Source organism: Bos grunniens, chromosome 2 (genome assembly GCF_055505025.1).
Source record: "Bos grunniens cultivar Pamir isolate PY7600 chromosome 2, Bosgru_T2T1.0, whole genome shotgun sequence".
NCBI classification, from domain to species: domain Eukaryota; kingdom Metazoa; phylum Chordata; class Mammalia; order Artiodactyla; family Bovidae; genus Bos; species Bos grunniens.
In genome coordinates, this window is record NC_141166.1 from 57,817,290 (window position 1) to 57,839,191 (window position 21,902).

General features: G+C 43.3%; 1 long non-coding RNA gene across 1 annotated transcript in view; it reads left to right on the top strand.

Moving 5' to 3' along the window:
- Nucleotides 1-2,058: 2,058 nt before the first annotated feature.
- Nucleotides 2,059-21,902, top strand: part of LOC147378129 (uncharacterized) — a 42,998-nt gene continuing 23,154 nt past the window's right edge. Inside the window, exons 1-2 of the long non-coding RNA XR_015151358.1 lie at nt 2,059-2,226; nt 2,827-3,024. This is a non-coding gene — a long non-coding RNA (uncharacterized LOC147378129). The remainder of the gene's footprint in view (nt 2,227-2,826; nt 3,025-21,902) is intronic.

Genomic DNA, 21,902 nt, shown 5'->3' on the forward strand with positions numbered 1-21,902 from the left:
AAAAAAAAGGAGCCAAGAAGAATATTGTTAGGAAATTTGTGAGATTTTAATAAGGTCTGTAGAATAGAGGATACCATTTTGTATTGATGTTAAACTTCCTGATTTAGATAATCATATTTTGGGTGTGTAAGTAAATGTTATTATTCTTAGGATTTTCATGTGTGCTGAAAAGGGATAAATGGATGTGTCAGCAATATACTCCCAAATATTCAAATAGCTAAGAGAGAGAGAATGATGAAGCAAAAACAGATTAAGGTGTTAGTAGTTGGTATATCGGAGAAGGCAATGGCACCCCACTCCAGTATTCTTGCCTGGAGAATCCCATGGACGGAGGAGCCTGGTGGGCTGCCATCTATGGGGTCGCACAGAGTCGGACATGAGTGAGCGACTTCACTTTCACTTTTCACTTTCATGCATTGGAGAAGGAAATGGCAACCCACTCCAGTTCTTGCCTGGAGAATCCCAGAGACGGGGGAGCCTGGTGGGCTGCCATCTATGGGGTAGCACAGAGTCGGACACGACTGAAGCGACTTAGCAGCAGCAGCAGCAGTTGGTATATATAGGTTCTTTTAAATATTCTTTCATTTTTTTATGTGAATTTGAAATTACTAAAAAATTCCAGCCTTTGGTGTCAGATTGCCTGGTCTGAATCCAAGCACTGCTTGCTACTGACTAGCTGTGTGTCTGTGGGCAAGTTACTTAACCTCTCTGGACCTTGCCTTCTCCCTCTCTAACATGAGAATAATAATACTGCCTTCTTCAGGGTTGTGATGAGCTAATATATGTAAAGTACTTGAATGGCTGGCACCTGGCAAACTGTGGACTAATGGTGGTTGCCGTTGTTTGTATCTAAGAGAGAAAATCATGGCAACTAGGAAGGTGAGGCAGGGATTTCTCCTGAGACTCTCAGAATGAGGATGCAGTGCTCTGGGGGGAGAGGCACTTAATGTCCCTCGACCCAGGCTCTGTCATCATCCTATGCTACTCATGCCTTGGCAGCACAGACAAGGGCCCTGACTGCCTTTGAGTCTGCCACTGTCTAGCTGGTGACTTTTGACTTGTTAACTGACTCCTCTGAGCTTCAATTTCACCACAGACAAGAGGGGTTATAATCCCCTTCTCTAGGTTTTCACTGTAGCAAATAATTATCAGGCAATATTTAGGGAAAGGGCTTCCCAGGTGGTGCTAATGGTAAAGAACCCGCCTGCTAATGCAGGAGATGTAAGAGACATGGAGTCCATCTCTGGGTTGGAAAGATCCCCTGGAGGAGGGCATGGCAACCCACTCCAGTATTCTTGCCTGGAGAATCCCATGGACAGACGAGCCAGGTGGGCTACAGTCAATAGTGTCGCAAAGAATCAGACATGACTGAAGTGACTTAGCATGCATGCACACATTTATGGAAAATGCTGAACACCCTGAATGTGCCACGCATTTGGGGTGAATTATCATCTAATCCTCAAAACAAATCTTTGAGGTAGGTACTATCATTATCTCAATTTTAGACTAAGACCATTAAGGTTTAGAGAAGTTAATTAAATTGACCAAGGCTGCCCCTCCTCACACTACCCTCAATGTTCCTGGCTTCTTTGGGATTAGTGTCCCTGCTATTGTTTCTCAGAGCTGGCTTAGGCTGGGGCAGGGGCAGGGCCAGGGGAGGAGCATTCCAGAATCTCCAAGGAGTTTGTTCCTTTACTTGAAGACTTTGAGGATATTCCTTAAGGGTGAGGAGATTTATACCCAGGGTCTAGCAACTGAGGTAGCCAAGTGATATTCAGGGGATCAGCCTGCATTTTTGCTTCCCAAGAGTTGTTGTGTGTACCAAATATTTATAAATAATGCCAGCTATGGTGATCCCCCATCCTGCTGGGGGCCAGCTGCTCCTCCAAGTCTTCATACAGGAGACTGGGGTTCAGACACCTGATGTGGTCTGCCTAAGGCCATTCATTAGTACGGAGATCCCAGAGACTGGCTGGGTTTGGAAGGTGTGTGGGGAGAATGATACTTTCCAGGTTTCCTCAATATCTGGAGACCGCAGGAAACCCAAGAGATGGGAGGCATTAAGCTTGCATTAAGAAAGATGCTTCCTACAGTTGGAACTTTCCTTAAGCAGTGACTTCCCCCTCCAACAAGATTGCTGGCCAGCGTCTGGCTGGTCAGTGTGAGGGGTGCACAACGAGTAGCATTAACTGAAGGCTGGACTTTCAGAGCCCCTGAATCTGAAAGGTAGGAGGCCAGACACTCAGTTCTTTGTATTTTAGTGAGAATTTGCTTCTCAGATTGGCGGTCCTGCCAGTTTTCCCTCTGAAATGTCTCGAGTCTGTCCACTCTTCTTCACCTCCACAATCACATGCTCCAAGTGCCAGACTACTGTGGCCAAGGCTTTCTAATTGGTCTTCCAGCTTTCTATTTGGCCCTTTAGCCATCTTTCTCCAGTCTGCAGCCAGGATGATTGCTTCAAAATGTGAAACTGTCAGTGCCCCTCCGTCATCTCCCCCCATCTTTGCATGGCTCTTTATCACTCTTAAAAGCCTCACATTGCCCCTCCTCTCATGTTCCTCATTCCTCTATGCTGGCCTGTGGACCAGGTATTTCTGGTGCAGTCTCACCCCAGGGCCTTTGCATGTGCTAGTCCTGCTCCTGATAACTCTCCACCACCTGCTTCCCTTCCACTTCTCCCAGGGATTGCCTTCCCAACCTTCAACTCTTAGCTCAGGCATTGCTTTCCATGGAACTTTTTTGAAGCACTCCTCCTCATTCCATCCTTAATAGCACTTATGTCTTATTATAATCACACACTATTTACATGCTTGTTTTTTCCTCCAGTGACTGGTCTCTGTCAGCTGTGAGCTCTGTGAGACCAGGCACCAGTCTGCTTTGCTCACCACCTGTCTCCAACACCTGGCAAAAGAATAGCTGCACCAGGTGTACCTGCTGCATTCATTAACTGGCAAAGCCTCGAGGCAATGAGGCCCAGGAGAGAGGATTTTGAGAGATGAATGGCTAACCTGCCCCTGCTGACAGGTAGGCTTTCAGGGGGCATTGGGGTTGGCTTCTGGCTGCCAGTGATAGCAGAAGGGCCCTGGCATGGGAAAGTCCTTCACCTGAGTACTGCTCCCTTGGGAGCAACTCACCTGTGACCTGTTGAGGGTGCAGTTACAAGTGAGGGGGGTGGGCTCAGACCTAGGATCCATGCAGGCACACTCCAGATTCTGCTCAGCTCAGGTGATTAAGGGTTCCCCTGACCCTTAACCACCTGAGCAACCATTCATTCTTATCCTAGTAGTCTTCAGTACTTGTGTTATCATGCATTTATTCATTTCTTTGGCTATTTATAGTTTCATTCCTTCTTGAATATCAATTATATGGCCAAGAGGGATGAATTATATTCATCAAGACAACTGCTTTACAAGTAATAGAAAGAACCAGACCTTTTGGTTCTTCCCCCCACCACCCCCATTCCCTGTCCTCTGCCTGCCTTTTTTTTCTGTAGAAAAACTTTAGTCAAAAACACATTTAATCAGAGAAGTGAGAAAATGCAGAAGCAAAGGAAAACAAGTAAACAGGATGAAATAATAATAATTTAGTCATTAAGCAAAGTCAAGGACCTTTAGTTCCTCAAGGGCTGTAGAATACATTCTAAGCTATATCCTTTGAGCTCTTTTATAGATACTGAAACCCCCACCAGGTGGAAGAAATTAATTATGTGATGACCAGACTGTAGCCATGACTTAACCTGCCACAGTTCTGAGAAATGACCTCAAAGAAATGGGAACAAGACTGTAGGCATGACATAAGCTGCCACAATTCTGAGAACTGGCCTCAAAGAAATGGGAAAGAAATCTGGAACTGAAGATTAACTGTACTTAGAACAATCAAGATGATACTGATAGACACATGACCAGTTTCAAGATGACTATCAGAGCTGACTGTGCAGTTTCTGTATATAGCCTCCTTCCTCTGTCTATAAAAGCTCTTGCCCCCTGATTGTTGGGAGGAGGGAGAGTCAGCCTTTGGACACGAGTCCGTCCTCCCCTCCCCACCCACCCCTCAATAGCCAGCCTACAAAATAAAGCAAACTTTCCTTTCCACCAACCTTGCCTCTTTATTGGCTTTAGAGTGGCAAGCAGCCAAATTCCACTTTAGGTAACAGTAATGCTAATTTGGATGAGTATTCTTTTCTCCCTTTTGCTTGAGAATTGACAACCCCCACATCCAGTTGATGGAAATGTGATCTCGTCAGTTACCTGTGCTAAGACCTGGGCTTCTGCTAACTCAGCTTTTCTAATTCAGCTAAATATTTAATGTGTGTCCAGTTCATTTTCGGAGAAGGTGATGGCACCCCACTCCAGTACTCTTGCCTGGAAAATCCCGTGGACCGAGGAGCCCGGTAGGCTGCAGTCCATGGGGTCACGAAGAGTCGGACAGGACTGAGTGACTTCACTTTCACTTTTCACCTTCATGCATTGGAGAAGGAAATGGCAACCCACTCCAGTGTTCTTGCTTGGACAATCCCAGGGACAGGGGAGCCTGGTGGGCTGCCGTCAATGGAGTCGCAAAGAGTCGGACACGACTGAAGCGACTTAGCAGCAGCAGTAGCCGCAGTTCATTTTATCTCTTCCACCTCCAGTTGGTTTATCCTGCATCACAATCTAATTCCAACTTTCCTTTGTTAAAGGGGCTTTCTTACAGAGCAGAATGCTTTGGCAGGTTAAGTAATATACAGCAGTACTTCTCACCACTGTCAGACCCAATCCCCTCTTCATAGAAAATATTTTGTAACCCTTCCTTTGGGCCTCTCAGGTGGCACTAGTGGTAAAGAACCCTCCAGCCAATGCAAAAGACGTAAAAGACCTGGGAGACATAAGAGACATGGGTTTGATCTCTGGACTGGGGAGATCCCCTGGAGGAGGGCATGGCAACATGCCGGGGTCCAGCCCCGGTGGAGTCAGGGATTTTGAAGGGGAGACAGCTTCGGCGATCAGGATATGATAGAATTAAAGATATAAAGAGTGGTTAAATAAGGATAGCTCGGTGAGAAAATTCAGTGGGGAAAAGAGGCTGAATAACTTGGTTTATGTGGAAAGCTAATAAAATTCCAAAGAGAAAGAATGACATGGGGAGACCAAGTTTCAGTGAACAAGGCCTGCACTTTATTTTCCAAAGTAGTTTTTATACCTTAAGTTATGCATAACTTAATGCATAATGGGAGAAGGGGTAGAGTCATGCAGTAAGCCAGGCTTTCTTCCTGCAAACTTATCATATGCAAAAGTTTAGATGATTTGCATCATCTTCTGGCCCCGAGGCCTGTTAACATTTTAAGACCCTTTCTTCAGAAAACTTATTTTTCTCTAAAGGTGATTAGTCAGGCGCCACCCTCCAAAAGCATTAGATAAAGTTGCATTCCTATAGGGCAAAGGTGTGGTGGGCTATAACAAGAAAAAGAATTAACTCAAGGGTCCAAGGTTACAAACATTAAAGCTACTACTTACATTTCTATACACCAATTATATCAATCAATACACTGCCAGGGACACAGTAGGTAAGTGATATGGAGACTTAGCAGAGAACATTGGCCCAACAAGTGAAAAACCCTTCACCAACACAATTTCTAATCAATCTTTTAACTGCTCAAAGGAATCTGTATTTAGACAGTTTAGAACATCTCATGCCTCTCACAGTTGGGAGGCTCTGAACAATCACATGTGGCCGGAAAAACCTATTCAGGCAGGCTAGAGGACTTCCAAAGGAGTTTGTAGGTTGAAACACCATCACACCCAGGAACTTTATCAATTGGAGCTGTAAGTTAACTCTTTTTTCAGAGAGAGGTAGTGGGGGACAGCCCCCTGTAAAGTCAGAGGTGTAGGTGAGAGCACAAAGCAGAAAGTAGGCAGACTCTGGTTTTGGGGGTAGATGCTCGAGAATTTCCAGGGGGACTCCTGAGGCTCTATCCCACCTTTGTGTAAGCCGAGCCTCCTTCCTCATGACCTTTGCCACGGGCGGAGTTCCTCACGCTAGCTCCCGGCAGCAACACATTCCAGAATTCTTGCCTGGAGAATCCCATGGACAGAGGAGCCTGTCAGGCTCAAGTTCATCAGGGTCACAAAGAGCTGGACATGACTGAGGCGCCTTAACATGCACGAACAAAACCCTTCCTTTACTGCACTGAAATGGAATTCAAAGATAGGGTAGGGGATTCTCTTTGCTGAAAAGGGACTAAATGCTTTGTTGCGGGGTTGTATGTTTCTACCAATTCTCTTCTGGTTCCAGCCTTCTCATCTCATCTCAATCTCCATCTTCTCTGTAAAGATTCTTCTATACACAGAAGAATCAAAGCTAAATGGAAAATCAAACATTTAATTATTAGCTGGACAGCCCCCTTACCCCGCTATTTGCTTCTATTTCCCCAAATGCACAATGCTTTTGTTAGCAGGGCTGGAGCACAAGGATTGGGGAAGTCCAAGCTATGACAAGAGAAAGTGTGTGCCCTTTAAAAATGCTATTTGCCCTAAACATATCACATAGGAATCTCAAGCCTACTTGGGTTTGGAAGGCAAAGTTGAATAACCCCCTGAATGAATGAAGGTCCCTTCACAGCCTGAGGAACTCTACTGGGATCTGAGTGGGTGTGCACCCCAGAATGTATACTGGCAGCAGCAAAGCTCTGAGTTGGTGAGCGTTTGAGGAGGCTTGGGGAAGTCTTAGGTCTCAGGATGTGCCTCTACATTCTGCTTCAGGGATAGGTTATAATGGCCAGGCTTTGACTTTTATATGTGAGGGATCAGCCCTGGTTTCTGGGATATTGATACTGAAAACTTGGCCTCTGTGCACCGGTGGGGAATCAAATGTCAGAGACAGAGTTTTGGGTGAAGTAGAAAAGAGTAGCTTAATTTCTTTGCCAGGCAAAGGGGGACAGGGTAGACTCCTGCCCTTGAAAACTGTGTGTCCCAGTCTGGGAGGATTTGATGAAGAGTTTTATAGCAATAGTTCAAGGTTGGCATTGCTGATAAGATCAGGCTGTGTGCAGGGCCTACACTCCTTTAATCTGGCCTCAGGTAATCTCTTGATGAGCTTCTCTGGTTCCTTTAATATGGCTTCAAGTGGTCTTCTCTAGAATGAGGAATGATAACTCCATTTGTTGGGGGTTTTGGTTCTGTAAAAAAAGATGTTGTTATGTGTATACTTTGAGGGGGGGACTGGAACCCTGCCCCAAGACTGCACTATTTTTTTAAAATATAATTTTATTAATTATATATTTTTGACTGTGCTGTGTCTTTACTGCTGCATAGGCTTTCTCTAATTGTGGAGAGCAGGGGCTACTCTCCAGTTGTGGTGTGTGGGATTCTCATTGTGGAGGCTTCTCTTGTTGTGGAGCACAGGCCCTACCACACACTGGCTTCATGTTAGGATTCATAGACACCATAGTTGTGGCTTCTGGGCTCAAGAGCACAGGCTCAATAGTTGTGGCCCCTGGAATGTGTTGCTCCAGGACATGTGGGATCATCTCAGATCAGGGATGGAACCTATGTCTCCTGCATTGGCAGACTTATTCTTTACCACTGAGCCACCAGGGAAGCCCTAAGGTTGTACTATTGTTTCTTGGCTACTCCTTCCTTATCTTTACATCTCCTCCCTTCCCTGATTAGCAGCTGTTTGAACCTGCCCTTTCGGACTCAAGGAAGTTCATGGAGGCTGGAGTCTGTTCCTTAACAAATAAGAAACAGGGAACACAGAAAATTTCTGTGCTCAGGAGCCCCTCAGGGTCCTGCTTGGTTTCAATATGAAAAAAAGAGATCTCAAGGTGAAAGAGACTGCCACATAAGTTTGGGCCACCTCATTATCTGGGCATGTAGAGCCTATTTATTCCATGTAAAGCCATGTAGTTGAACCCAGCTTGGAAAAGCAACATTAACTGCATAAAGTAAATTCCATATACTTACCTTTTAAAATGTGGGTTTATTATTTGCAGTCAACTCTCATTGTTATCTTCATAAAATTCTGAATTAAAGAACACATTCAGGTATTGTTACAAACTAATAACCTGGGTTGCTTGGACCCTAACCTGGCTCCTTGAATTAAACTCCAGGACCCCAGTAAGTGTTTTCACAAAACTTGAATTGGTCTGGATGCCTGTGCCTTAAATGTTATCTTTCTTGTCATCATGAGTCACCAGTTTACTCATACAGATCAGATCAGATCAATCACTCAGTTGTGTCCGACTCTTTGCAACCCCATGAATTGCAGCATGCCAGGCCTCCCTGTCCATCACCAACTCCCGGATTTCACTCAGACTCACGTCCATCGAGTCAGTGATGCCATCCAGCCATCTCATCCTCTGTCATCCCCTTCTCCTCCTGCCCCCAATCCCTCCCAGCATCAGAGTCTTTTCCAATGAGTCAACTCTTCACATGAGGTGGCCAAAGTGCTGGAGTTTCAGCTTTAGCATCATTCCTTCCAAAGAAATCCCAGGGCTGATCTCCTTCAGAATGGACTGGTTGGATCTCCTTGCAGTCCACGGGACTCTCAAGAGTCTTCTCCAACACCACAGTTCAAAAGCATCAATTCTTTGGTGCTCAGCCTTCTTCACAGTCCAACTCTCACATCCATACATGACCACAGGAAAAACCATAGCCTTGACTAGACGAACCTTTGTTGGCAAAGTAATGTCTCTGCTTTTCAATATGCTATCTAGGTTGGTCATAACTTTCCTTCCAAGGAGTAAGCATCTTTTAATTTCATGGCTGTAATCACCAGCTGTAGTGATTTTGGAGCCCCAAAAAATAAAGTCTGACACTGTTTCCACTGTTTCCACTGTTTCCCCAGGAAGCCCTAAATAAAATTCTCATAGACTTTAAGGTCTCTCTTTAACTCTTCTTTAAGGGAAGATATCCCCAAGTCTCCAGTTGGGAAGGGAATCCCTGCCTGATTTAGACACAGGGGAAAGCTTCTTCCATCTAGTTAGTTCAAGTGCAGTAAGGCAGGAGAATCATAAAAATGGCATCACTATTGGAAAGGAAAAAGTAAAACTACCTTATTTGAGGGAACATATCATCTATCCAAAAAATCCTAAAGAATCTTCAAATGAACACTAGAATAAGTGAGTTTAGCAAGTTTGCAGTCCATAAAATCAATGTACAAAATCAACTGCATTTCTATATATTAACAATGAACAAGTAGAAATTAGAATAAAATATCTTTGAACAACAAAAAATTAAATACTTTGGGATAAATTTAACCAAAGAATGCAAGACGCATGCCTTGAAAATAAAGTAAGAAACATTGCTAAGAGAAATTAAAGATCTAAATAAATGGAGACATAAATGTTGAGCATCAGTCAGAAGATTGAATAATATGTCAGTTCTCTTCAAATAGACCTATGAATTCATGACATACATATCAAAACTCATTCATACATTAGTTTTATTTTGTAGAGATACACCACTGTTTGGAGTTCATAGGGGTTAAATTGCTAAAATAGTGAGTGACAGACCTATGGTTTATAACAGCAGATAAGAGGAATCAGAGGATTTTAGAACCAGAAGGGACTTTTTAAAGGTACTAATTTAACTTCACAGAGTAACAATAGAAAAAAAAACAGTTTTTTCTTCTCAGTAGAAAAAACTGAGATCAGGAGAGAGGAAGCAGCTTCTCAGGAGCTCACTGTGAGTTAAATTGCTGACCTATCAGAGCAGAAACTGAACCAGTTACTGAGTAACTAGCCTTTCTGTTCTTGTCTTTTCAAAAAAGATTTATTCCTAAAAATGGCTGCTTCTCATTACTTTATTTTTGCTGGGTGAGGAATTGAGACCATACAATAAAATGATATTTCTCCTTTCCCTCTCCAAACTAAAGGCATGAATATGGTAGATGAGTTGTCACTCGCCTGAGATGGGCAGCATTAAACTACAATATTGAGCTGTACTAAAATACTTGATTTTGAAAGAGGAAATTATGTCTTGAGTCTGGGGAAAAAAACCCAGGCCTAGAGAAAAATGTAAAATCAGTCAACTTGAGAAAAACTATGGCAGCATCTAGTTAACTGGCACTAACATGTGGGGTGGTAAATCATGCATCTTTTCAAGTCACTTGCCTTTCATAGTGAGAGAGAGGGCTTCCCTTGTGACTCAGCTGGTAAAGAACCCGCCTGCAATATGGGAGACCTGTGCTCGATCCCTGGGTTGGGAATATCCCCTGGAGAATGGAAAGGCTACCCACTCCAGTATGCTGGCCTGGAGAATTCCATGGACTGTATAGTCCACGAGATTGCAAGGAGTCAGGTGCAAATGAGCAACTTTCATTTTCAGTGAGAGAGATGGTCAGGCCACCTGAGAGTTTCTCACCAGCCCCCAAGGATGTGGGTCATGAAAGCTTGGAAGAGGGAGCTTTTTTGAAAATTAAACTTTTAATTTTAATATAATTGTAGATTTACATGTAGCTTTAGAAATAATATAGAGATATCCATGGATATTTTACCCAGTTTGCTGTAAGGTAGCCCCCTTGGAAAACTACAGTACAGTATTCTAAGCAAGGCATTGGCATTGATACAATCTAAAGGTCTTAAGTAGATTTCCCCAGTTCTACTTGTACCCATGTGAGTACATGAGTGTATATGAATGTGAGTGTGTGTACACACACATTTAGATAACAATGTTATCTCATGTGTAGGTTCATATAGCCATCACCACAGTTTAGGTGTAGAACAAATTCCATTAGCCCCAGGAACTCCTGGGTTACCCTTTTCAAAAATAGTTTATTGAGGTGGAATTCATATAAAATGAATCGATTGGGAGTTTGGGGTCAGTAGATGCAAAGCAGTATATATAGAATGGATAAACAGCTAGGTCCTACTACATAGCACAGGGAGCTATATTCAATATCCTGGGATAAACCATAATGGAAAACATATGAAAAAGAATGTATACATATGTATGACTGAATCACTTTGCTGCATAGCAGAAATTAACATAACATTATATATCAACTATACTTCAATTAAAAATGAGAAAAAGTAAATTAACCATTTTAAAGTGAATAATTCAGTAGCATTTAATGCATTTACAATGTTTTGTAACTACCACCTCTATAAAAACAATTTCATCACTCCAAAGTAAAATTTCTTGCCCATTAATCAGTTTCTCCTTATACTTTTTTCTTAGACCCTGACAAGAATCAATTTGTCTTCTGTCACTATGGATTTATTTATTCTAGATATTTATATAAATGGAATCACACAATATGTGACATTTTGTGTCTCTCTCCTTTCCCTTACCATATGTTTTCAACATTTATTAACATTGTAGCATTTATCAATATTCCATTCATTTTTATGACTGAATAATATTCCATTGTATCTATAGACCATGATTCATTTACCCAGTCATCTGATGATGGACATTTGTGCAGTTTCCATTTTTTTGGTTATGTGGATAGTGGTGCTATGAACATGCATGAATATGCAACAGTATCTGTTTACAATTCTCTTGGGGCTGGGGGTGGTGGTATATATGTGGGAATGAAATTGTGGATGATATATTAATTTAATGTTTAAAAGTTTTAGGAAAAGCCAAATCATTTTTCACCATACCTGAACCAGTTTACATTCCCACCAGCAATACATGAAGGTCCCAATTTTCCCACATTTTTAGCAATATTTTGCTGCTAAGTGCTCAGTCATATCCAACTCTTTGCAACTCCGTGGACTGTAGCCCACCAGGCTCTTGCCATGGGATTTTCCAGGCAAGAATACTGAAGTGGGTTGCCATTTCCTTCTCCATGGGATTTTCCCAACCCAGGGATAGACCCGTGGTCTCTTGTTTGCTGCATTGGTAGGTGGATTCTTTACCACTAGCACCACGTGGCAACACTTTGGGAGACTGTTTTTCATCTTATTTACTTGTTACAGGTGAATTAGTCCACTGGGCCTTCAACATGTGAATTTTGAAACACAATTCAGTACACAACCTGGGTCTATTTGGATTTTCTATTTCTTCTTGAGTCACTTTGATAGTCTGTGTATTTCTAGGAATTTGTCTACTCATTAAGTTATCTAATTTGCTGTTGTATAATTATTCACGGTATTCTCTTACATACCTTTTACTTTCCATAAGGTTGGAAATAAATTCCCCACTTGCATTTCTGATTTTAGTTATCTGTGTCTTTCTCTCTTTTTTCCTTTTCCAGTCTACTTACATGATTTGTCAATTTTGATAATCTTTTCAAAGAACTCACTTTTGGTTTCATGGATTCTTTTGTTTTTCTATCCTCTATTTCATTGATCTCCAGAGTAGATAGTCAACAATGTTCCCAAAGGTGATGTTTACCTGGGTGAGTTCAGAATGAAACAGGAAAGAAAGGGACAGTTCTCCACTCACAAGGAGATCCCAGGCTGATGGGGAAGACATGGCACAAATCTGGAAAAACATGGGGAGATTAGGATCCTGATCTCAGCACAAGGCCCCATGGTCCCAGTGCATGCTCTTGTGTGGAGCTGTGGTCTGTTGACCCTCACAGCTGGCAATATGCCATTGTAGGACCAAGCACAATCTATATATCCAGGCTCCTGTGACAAACATTTAGTTGTTCTAGTTTGGAGACACTACAGACAATACTGGAATGACCACATTTGAATACATCCTTTGTGAGTGTATATACACATTTCTCTTAGGAATATGCCGATAACCGGACTTTATGTGTTTAGCCTGAGTAGATACTACCAGTCTTTCAAAGCAGGGTATGTATATATTTATATATTGGTGAAGGGGCTTCCCTGGTGGCTCAGTGGTAAAGAATCTGCCTGCAATGCAGGAGGCACAGGAGCTGTGGGGTTAGATCCCTGGGTCATAGCAAACACCCTCTTCCAACAACACAAGAGAAGACTCTACACATGGACATCACCAGATGGTCAACACCAAAATCAGATTCCCTGGAGAAGGGCATTGCAAACCCATTCCATTATTCTTGAATGGAGAATCCCATGGACAGAGGAGCCTGGAGGGCTGCAGTCCATAGGGTCACAAAAGAGCAGGACATGACTGAAGTGACTTAGCAGAGCATAAGTATTGGTGAATTGATCCAGTTTCCTCAGTGCTTTAACCAGAACTGTGGCAAAGTCCTCAGTTCTCAAGTGATCTTGATGAAGCTGTTTACCAGCCCCCAAATCAGCATAGTGGGCATCTGATGGCCACACAAAATATTGGAAAGCTCATGAAAGGGCCTTGGGGTCAGAAATGTCTGTTGTTGAATCCTGCCTCTGTCACTGACTAGCTGTGGGGCCCTGGGCAAGTGACACAACAGTCCTGAATTTGTTCTCTCATAATGAGGTCGAGTTTAGTGAGGCCCGATAACATTCCCTGGAGAAGGGAATGGCAAACCACTTTAGTATTCTTGCCTTGAGAATCCCATGAACAGTATGAAAAGACAAAAAGATAGGACACTAAAAGATGGATTACCCAGGTCGGTAGGTGCCCAATATGCTACTGGAGATCAGTGGAAAAATCACTCCAGAAAGAATGAAGGGACAGAGCCAAAGCAAAAACAACACCCAGTGGTGGATGTGACTGGTGATTGAAGCAAGGTCTGATGCTGTTAAGAGCAATATTGCATAGGAACCTGGAATGTTAGATCCATGAATCAAGGCAAATTGGAAGTGATCAAACAGGAGATGGCAAGAGTTAACATCGACATTCTAGAAATCAGTGAACTAAAATGGACTGGAATGGGTGAATTTAACTCAGATGACCATTATATCTACTACTGTGGGCAGGAATCCCTTAGAAGAAATGGAGTAGCCATCATGGTCAACAAAAGAGTCCGAAATGCAGTACTTGGATGCAATCTCAAAAACGACAGAATGATCTTTGTTCATTTCCAAGGGAAACCATTTCATATCACGGTAATCCAAGTCTATGCCCCGACCACTAATGCTGAAGAAGCTGAAGTTGAATGATTCTATGAAGAACTACAAGACCTTTTAGAACTAACACCCAAAAAAGATGCCCTTTTCATTAAGCAGGCTGGAATGCAAAAGTAGGAAGTCAAGAAACACCTGGAGTAACAGGCAAATTTGGCCTTGGAGTACAGAATGAAGCAGGGCAAAGGCTAATAGAGTTTTGCCAAGAGAACACACTGGTCATAGCAAACACCCTCTTCCAACAACACAAGAGAAGACTCTACACATGAACATCACCAGATGGTCAATACCAAAACCAGGTTGATTATATTCTTTGCAGCCAAAGATGGAGAAGCTCTATACAGTCAGCAAAACCAAGACTGGGAGCTGATTGTGGCTCAGATCATGAACTCCTTATTGCCAAATTCAGACTTAAATTGAAGAAAGTGGGGAAAACCACTAGACCATTCAGGTATGACCAAAATCAATCCCTTATGATTATACAGTGGAAGTGAGAAATAGATTTAAGGGCCTAGATCTGATAGACAGAGTGCCTGATGAACTATGGATGGAGGTTTGTGACATTGTACAGGTGACAGGGAGCAAGACCATCCCCAAGAAAAATGCAAAAAGCCAAATGGCTGTCTGAGGAAGCCTTACAAATAGCTGTGAAAAGTTCCAAAGAATATCAAGGAGAGATAAGAAAGCTTTCCTCAGTGATCAGTGCAAAGAAATAGAGGAAAATAATAGACTGTGAAAGACTAGAGATCTCTTCAAGAAAATTAGAGATTCCAAGGGAACATTTCATGCAAAGATGGGCTCAATAAAGGACAGAAATTGTATGGAGCTAACAGAAGCAGAAGATATTAAGAAGAGGTGGCAAGAATACACAGAAGAACTGTACAAACAAGATCTTCATGACCCAGATAATCATGAGATGTGATCACTCACCTAGAGCCAGACATCCTGGAATGTAAAGTCAAGTGGGGCTTAAGAAGCATAACTATGAACAAAGCTAGTGGAGGTTATGGAATTCCAGTTCAGCTACTTCAAATCCTGAAAGATGATGCTGTGAAAGTGCTGCACTCAATATGCCAGTAAATTTGGAAAACTCAGCAGTGACCACAGGGCTGGAAAAAGTCAGTTTTCATTCCAATCCCAAAAAAAAGGCAATGCCAAAGAAAGATCAAACTACTACACAATTACACTCATCTCACACGCTAGTAAAGTAATGCTCAAAATTCTCCAAGCCAGGCTTCAGCAATATGTGAACCATGAACTTCCAGATGTTCAAGCTGGTTTTAGAAAAGGCAGAGGAACCAGAGATCAAATTGCCAACATCTACTGGATCATCAAAAAAGCAAGAGAGTTCCAGAAAAACATCTATTTCTGCTTTATTGACTATGCCAAAACCTTTGGCTGTGTGGATCACAATAAACTGGAAAATTCTGAAAGAGATGGACATACCACACCACCTTGCCTGCCTCTTGAGAAATCTGTATGTAGGTCAGGAAGCAACAGTTAGATCTGGACATGGAAGAGCAGACTAGTTACAAATAGAAAAAGGAGTACATCAAGGCTATATATTGTCACCATGCTTATTTAATTTATATGCTGGACTGGATGGAGCACAAGCTGAAATAAAGATTGCCGGGAGAAACATCAATAACCTCAAATATGCAGATGACACCACCCTTATGGCAGAAAGTGAAGAAGAACTAAAGAGCCTCTTGATGAAAGTGAAAGAGGAGAGTGAAAAAGTTGGCTTAAAGCTCAACATTCAAAAACTAAGATCATGGCATCTGGTCCCATCACTTCATGGGAAATAGATGGGGAAACAATGGAAATAGTGGCTGACTTTATTTTGGGGGGGTTCCAAAATCACCACAGATGGTGTCTGAAGCCATGAAATTAAAAGACACTTACTCCTTGGAAGGAAAGTTATGACTAACCTAGACAGTATATTAAAAAGCAGAGACATTACTTTGCCAACAAAGGTCCGTCTAGTCAAGGCTATGGTTTTTTCAGTCATGTATGGATGTGAGAGTTGGACTGTAAAGAAAGCTGAGTGCCAAAGAACTGATGCTTTTGAGCTGTGGTGTTGGAGAAGACTCTTGAGAGTCCCTTGGACTGCAAGGAGATCCAACCAGTCCATCCTAAAGGAGATCAATCCTGGGTGTTCATTGGAAGGACTGATGTTGAAGCTGAAACTCCAATACTTTGACCACCTGATGTGAAAAGCTGACTGATTTGAAAAGACCCTGATGCTGGGAAAGATTGAGGGCAGGAGGAGAAGGGGATAACAGAGGATGAGATGGTTGGATGGCATCACTAACTCAATGGACATGAGTTTGGGTAAACTCCAGGAGTTTGTAATGGACAGGGAGGCCTGCTGTGCTGCAGTCCGTGGGGTCCTAAGGAGTCAGACACGACTGAGTGGCTGAACTGAACTGAACTGATATCATTCAGCTGTTGAAAGGAGTTAAATGAAGTTGTGCGTATAGTGGGCCTGGAGGAGCACCTAATATATGGTGAGTGGGCAGTAAATGGCTGCTGTTAGTTATATTTTAAATGCTTTTTGCAGGTGGTGACTTAGGAAGTGAGAAGGGCTTGAAGTTAAAATTGCAGGTGTGCAAGTCGTAAAAACTGCTCTCATAAAGGCTATGTCCAAAACCCAGGCACTTAAGCTTGTAAAGCCTCTGAAGTTCACCTTCATAGCCCAGTCCTTCCTATTTTACTCCAAGTCCTAAGAAGTTCCTCTTTCTTTCATCCCCAATTCACAATCAATTAGAGAAGGCATGATGATGATGGTGGTGGTCATTATGTGAAGGAGTCTGCCATCCACAGATATTCAGACAGCAGTGGGCAAGTTTAGCTGAGGGTTGGAAAAAGAAAAAGAGCAAAAAAGAAAAAAAAGAAAAGAAAGCCCCTGTGCCCGAGGCCATGGCCATGACTCTGCTCCTTTGAATGCACTCAGTACATCCACATTGCCTGGAGTGGGAAATCTCAAAAAGCTGCTGCAGCCCCTTGGCCTCAGAGCATCCCTGGGTTGGCTGTTTACCTGCTTCAGTAGTTTTAGTGTTTTTCCTCATCAGAGTCCATCTCAAATCCTACCTGCGTTGCCACACAAGCTTGTGTTTACCAGGCTCTTAATTCATATTCTTTTTGCACAACACTTTGGGGTTTGCTGTTTAGTTCTACTCACCATAAGCAAGAATCTCCTTGTGTAACTCCACCTCCAGGTTTCTCTGGTTCCCCAGGTAAGGCTAGCCATGAGACAGCCTGTCAGTCATCCCTGGAGAGGGTCAAGAGTGCCCTTCACCACCCCCTAGAACATCTAGGAAGAGCATAGCACTGGAAAAATGATCCCCAGTCACGGTGATGTGTGCAGTTGTGTATAGGATGCCAGAAGGCAGGGTGATATGGGTATATTTCCATTCGCACAAGTAAAAAAGAGAAGAAATTTTGAATCATCAAGAAATCATTTTTTATTATTTAGCTTCTACTAGGCCATATTTGACTTTACAGAAGCTATTATGAGCTTCATTTGCAATATTAGAACCGTGGGCTTCTTAATGAGACTGTAGAGCTTGGTCCTCATGGCTGGATCCCAGAGCTGTCCTTTAGTCCAGGGAACCACACCACTGAGCAGAGCCATCCTCTGACCCGGATCAGACTCTGAGTGTGTGTGCACACGTGTGTGTGTGTGTGAGAAGCTGGTGCTGCAGGGTCCTAGGAAACCAAAGGAGCAAGATTTGGATATCTCAGGAGATAAAACAGGTCACAGGTGAACACAGGACAGGGATGGGTTGACAAGAATTCCTTTTATGAGCAGAAACTCCAGGGCACAATCTGGGAGGAGACAAGCTGTAATATACAGAAGTCCAAGGCTCCATCATTAGCCAAATTCAACACCTGCTGACCAGAGGTAAAGTGCATTTTCAGAGAAGTGAATAAGTTCATCAGGGGAATGGAATTTTGCTCTGTTGCAGCACACAGGCCACGGTGCTAGGGTAAACAGCACTGTGGATGAAACGGGAAGAATTACAAAGGTGGGTGAGCCTTCCCAGGGGCCCAGCTCTCACTCGTAGGAAGCCTCCAGGCCTTTACTGCCCCATCCTCCTTGGGTACAGATACTCTGCTTCTCCACTGTGACAGGTATTTGCATTCATACCTGAGCCCAGAATGACTCTGCTGTTGACATACCCACCACCCAGAGACAGAACCCTCATACGAAGGGGAGTTCCATCTGGTATTGAGGTCCCAGACTTTGTATTTATTGAGAGGGCCAGTGAAAAATGGGTGGATCAAAAGGATTTCCAAGTTTTAATTTTGCCAAAGTAGGGCTTAAAAAAAAGTTGACTATTTCACATTCTTTTCTGATTTAGTTTATTACAGAGTACTAAGTAGAGTTCCCTGTGCTATACAGCAGGTCCTTATTTGAAAAAATTAGATATATTTATATGCATAAATGGAGAAGGAAATGACAACCTACTCCAGTACTCTTGTCTGGAAATTCCCATGGACAGAGTAGCCTGGTAGGCTGCAGTCTATGGAGTCGTGAAGAGTCACACACGACTGAGCAACTTCACTTTGACTTTTCACTTTCATGCATTGGAGAAGGAAATGGCAACCTACTCCAGTAGTCTTGCCTGGAGAATCCCAGGGACAGAGGAGCCTGGTGGGCTGCCATCTGTGGGGTCACACGGAGTCGGACACGACTGAAGCGACTTAGCAGCAGCAGCAGCAGCATATGCATAAATGGATAACCGTGGTGTGCACTTGAAACTAACACAACATTGTAAATCAACCATGAAAGTGAAAGTGTTAGTCACTCAGTCACATCTGACTCTGCAACCCCATGGACTGTAGCCCACCAGGTTCTTCTGTCCATAGAAGTCTCTAGGCAAGAATACAGGAACGGGTAGCCATTCCCTTCTTCAGGGGATCTTCCAAACCCAGGGATCAAACTCAGGTCTCTGCATTTCAGGCAATTGTTACATACTCCAATATAAAATAAAACTTCAGAAATATTGACTATTACTAACTGTAGCTAATATTTCCCCAAGGGCATTTTGGCACTGAGAGAAAGAAAATATTTCAAAATGAAGGACAATCCTTTATGTGTCCCGTCCATCCTCCCTCACTGGTGTGGAAATGAACCTTGGTTCATGTGCTTTTGCTCCTCTCCCCACTCATTCCACACCCGCCCCCCCCCGCCCCCCCCCCCCACTCACACTGAGCATGGGACAGAGCCGTGCTCCTCTCCCAAAGTGGTGCAAGGTTGGGATGGGAAGGTGGCAGTGTGAAGAGCAGGTGTCTTGTCTTTCCCTCAGGGGTGGTGTTGGTGGAAGGCTGCTGGTGGAAGAATGCTGGACTAGGTCCTCCTGAAGCCAGCCCTTACCAAGCCCGCTCCTCTGCTCACTGCAGTCCCTGCCCATCCTTCTGATTCCTCCCTTGGAATGAAGTGAGTTTGGCCTTTGCAGGGGCCTCTCATGACTCATACCTCTTGCAACCCTTCCCCAAGGTGACCTTGTTTCACCCTGTAAACCTCCCATCCTGTTCCCTGGGTCCTTCCAACCAGCTCTGTGCCTCCTGCCTGCCAAGGCAGCTTCTTCACGTGAGATGCAGTTCCACATTGCTGGCTGAGTGCACGTTGGCGATGGCTCCCCTGGTGGCCATTCAGCTCAAACCTGGCAGCCCAGCAGCAGCTGGCCAGTGGTAGGCAGCTGACTGCACGGAGGACCACCGCTTCCCTGCCCATCCCCAGTGCCCCCACTATGCACTTTTATTGAACTCTTAAGATGACATTATGAAAGACAGCTAATTAGAGGAGAGACAGCCTTGAACAGGGGAAAAATAGAGACCAGCCAGTGAGGTTGAGTTAACTTGATTTGATTATTTATTCAGTGGTAGGAAAAAAAAAAAAAAGTGTGCAATTAAGCTTTTACTGGGCATTAGTGGCTTACTGTTGAGAACATCTGCTTCAGGTGGAGAGCTTGCTGCAGGCTTTGGGATATATTAATGCCATCTGCAGAAAAGGCCTGGGGAGCTTTGGAGAACGGGTACCAGGCCCTCAGAACTAACAGTCTGAGTCCACTCTATTTCCATGAATGGGAAAATAGGGCCCAGAAGGGGGCTGGGGTCCAATGCCTCTGTCCCTGGGAACCTGAACTTGTCACTGTAGCTTTTGTGTACAGCAGCTGTAGATTGTATCACATCCAATCCCATTGCTTGTTTGCAAATCTGTGACAGCCTGTGTTCTGGCCCCCCAGCACTGGGCCTGCCATGTAGTTAGACCCCCACTCAGTAGTCATATGTATTCAGATTGAAAAAGACCATCTTGAGAGGACTGATTGGCTTTTGTATCTCCATTTCCTGACTGGCTGCTTTTGGAGGCAGGGATTGAGTCGTATTCACCCCAATTTTCCCAGTCTGGCACATGGCTGGTATCCAACACGCTATTCTCTTAATATCTCCATAGCTCTTGTGGGGAAAGAAAATTGAATCCCGCCAGCTATGGAGGAGTCAACCCGCAGGTGTGAACTGTGCACATGAAGGCTGGAGGAGCCAGAGACTCACTGGGCATCAGAGAGCAGACAGTTGCAGCTTTTCTGGCAAAGCACGTGGCAGAAGTGGGGTTCAGTCCCCAACACATACTATGGTGAAGGATAACTCTCATGTTTTTTTCTTTTTTAATGGAAGTGTAGCTGATCTACAATATTAGTTTCAGGTATACAACAGTGATTGAATGTTTCAAGATTATACTCATTTGAAGTTATTATAAAATATTGGCTATGTTCCCTGTGCTGTGCTTTATCTCCTTGTATCTTATATACTTTATATGTAGTAGTTTGTACCTCTTAATCCCCTTCCCCTATCCTGCTTTTCCCCCTATGCCTCTCCCCACTGGTAACCATTAGGTTGTTCTGTTTCTGTCTTGTTACATTTGTTCTTTTGTTTTAGTTTTTATTTGCATATACAAGTGAAAACATTCAGTATTTGTTCTTCCCTGTAAGACTTCCTTCACTAAGCATGGTACACTCCAGGTCCGTCCATGTTGCTGCAGATGGCATTATTTCATTTGTGTGTGTGTGTGTGTGTGTGGAATAGCTGTAGAGCATATCACATGCAATTGCATTGCTTGTCTGCAAGTCTGTGACAGGCTGTTTCCTGGGCCCCGCCGGCATTGGGCCTTCCATGTAGTAGACCCCCACTCAATAGCCATATTTAGGTTGACATTCCCTTGTATACATATACTACATCTTCTTTATCCATTCATAAATGGATTGATGCACCTTCAGTTCAGTTTAGTTGCTCAGTCGTGTCCGACTCTTTGCCACCCCATGGACTGTAGCACGCCAGGCCTCCCTGTCCATCACCAACTCCCAGAGTTCACCCAAACTCAGGTCCATTGAGTCGGTGATGCACCTTGGATTGCGTGAATATCATGGCTATTTAAATAACACTGCTATAAACACTGGGGTATATGTATCTTTTCAAATTAGTGTTTTTGTTTTCTTCAGCTATATACTCAGAGACAGAATTGTGGAATCATAGAGTGGTTCTATTTTCAGTTTTTTGAGGAAACTCCATACTGTTTTCCATAGTGGCTGTACCAATTTATATTTCCACCAGCAGTGTACTAGGGTTCCCTTTTCTTCACATCCGCACCACGTTTGTCATTTGTTGTCTTCCTGCTAAGAGTCATCCTGACAGGTGTGAGGTGACATTTCATTTGGGTTCGATCTGCATTTCCTCACGATTAGTGACGTTGAGCTCGTGCCCTGTATTCATGTGCTTGTTTGCTATCTGTGTATCTTCTTTGGAAAAATGTCTATTAATTCTTCTGCCCATGTGTTGATTAGGTTGTTTTGTTTTTGATATTGAATTGTGTAAACCCTTTATATATTTTGGATACTAATCCTTTATCAGACATCATTTGCAAATATACTCTCCCGTTCAGTAGATATTTTCATTTTGTCAGTGGTTTTCTTCATTGTGCAAAAGCTTT